The sequence below is a fragment of the Pristiophorus japonicus genome, chromosome 7 (assembly GCF_044704955.1).
Source record: "Pristiophorus japonicus isolate sPriJap1 chromosome 7, sPriJap1.hap1, whole genome shotgun sequence".
Taxonomy (NCBI): Eukaryota; Metazoa; Chordata; class Chondrichthyes; family Pristiophoridae; genus Pristiophorus; species Pristiophorus japonicus.
In genome coordinates, this window is record NC_091983.1 from 237,499,869 (window position 1) to 237,501,767 (window position 1,899).

The 1,899-nt window shown below is 49.9% G+C and overlaps 1 pseudogene; it reads left to right on the forward strand.

Moving 5' to 3' along the window:
- The first annotated feature begins 252 nt into the window (after nucleotides 1–252).
- Nucleotides 253–486, forward strand: LOC139267547 (U2 spliceosomal RNA; annotated as a pseudogene).
- Nucleotides 487–1,899: the final 1,413 nt, after the last annotated feature.

Genomic DNA, 1,899 nt, shown 5'->3' on the forward strand with positions numbered 1-1,899 from the left:
ATAGGAGCAGGAGTAGGCCACTGGCCCCTCTTGCCTGCTCCGCCATTTAATAAGATCATGGCTGATCTGATCTTGGAATTAGCTCCACTTCCCTGCCCACTCCCCATAACCCTTCACTCCCTTGTCGTTCAAAATCTGTCTCTCTCCACCTTTAATATATTCAATGACCCGGCCTCCATGACTAATGATACATCCTGTTGCCCATCCCCAGCCTAATTAGTTGAAACCCTCCCCAACAGCGCTAGCAACCTGCCCCCTTCTCGGCCTTTTGGCTAAGATCATGCGTAACTGACCTGACAGGGGAGTAACCATGACCAGAAAGTGGTTCTCCCTGGATCAGGAAGGTGGTTCTCCTATGCTTTTTGGAAATAGGAGGTGGGTGGGGGGCTTGCCCTGTCCACCTCCATGGAGATGGGTGGGGGACGTCCCATTCAACTCCATGCACGAACCTGGTATTGCAGTACTTCCAGGAACGGTGCAGCCTTGGCTCTAGGCCTTTTGGCTAAGAGCAAAATCATTGGCGCAGAGTGATCTTTGTTTGGGCGTAAGGTGACCTTTGGCGTTTATGATCTGACAAGTTGATCTGACAAAGAATTGGAAAGATTGGCAATGAATAAAACATTTAAAAAAAAATTTTACAATTAAACACCAACCTTTTAATTCAATGTAAACTGTGCTGTAGGAGCAGTGACTGATGTTGCTGGGATGCTGAGATCAGGGCAGTCATTTCATTCATTGACATTCTCTGCAATTGTGGAGAAAATCGATGGTTTGTTCCTGATACCCACAGCAGGACAGAGACAGAGGGCAGGCAGGAGGGAGAACCATTTCATTCATTCTCTGCATGTGGGCGTCGCTGGCAAGGCCGGCATTTATTGCCCATCCCAAGTCGCTCTTGAGAAGGTGGTGGTGAACCTTCTTAAACCACTGCAGTCCGTGTGGTGAAGGTTCTCTCACAGGGCTGTGAGGGAGGGAGTGTTTGAAGGGAAAAAGCCTTGGCGAGTTGCTGCAGTGCGTTTGTAGATGGTACACTCTGCAACCATGGTGCGCCGGTGGTGGAAATAGTGAGTTTGGCACTAATTAGATATCAGCCATGGCTCAGTGGGCAGCACCCTCGCCTCTGAGTCAGAAGGTCGTGGGTTAAAGTCCCACTCCAGATCCCATAATTAATGCTGACACTCCCAGTGCAATACTCCCAGCTGCACTATAGGACGGTCAGTACTGAGGGAGTGCTGGATTCATAAGGGCAGTATTAAGGGAGCGCTGCACTGTCGGAGGGGCAGTACTAAGGGAGTGCTCGATTCAGCAGGGCAGTACTGCGGGAGCACTGCACTGTCAGAGGGGCAGTACCGAGGGAGAGCTGCACTGTCAGAGGAGCAGTACTGAAGGAGAGCTGCACTGTTGGAGGGGCAGTACTTAGGGAGCATTGTACTGTTGGAGGGGCAGTACTGAGGGAACGCTGCACTGTTGGAGAGGCAGTTTTGAGAGAATACTGAGAGGTGCCGTCATTGAGATAAGATGTTAAACCGAGGTCCCATCTGTCTTTTCAGTTAAATGTATAAGATCTCACTGCATTCTTGATGAAGATCTTACTGTGTGCAGATTGGCTGCCACGTTTCCTAGATTACAACAGTGACTACACTTCAAAAATACTTCATTGTCTGTGAGGCGCTTTTGGACGTCCTGAGGTGGTGAAAGGCGCTATAGAAATGCAAGTCCTTTCTTTCTTTACTGTCTGCGGCCCAGAGCTGGGGGGTTTCAGACCTGGTTCTCGTTCAGAGTGAAACGACTGCCTTTGTTCCCTGGGGACAGACAATAAATGACGGCAGATTTCAGATTACGCTCTGCCCCCGAGTCTCGGCCTCAGCTGATGTTTCCCGTCACGTTTCTCAATTCTCC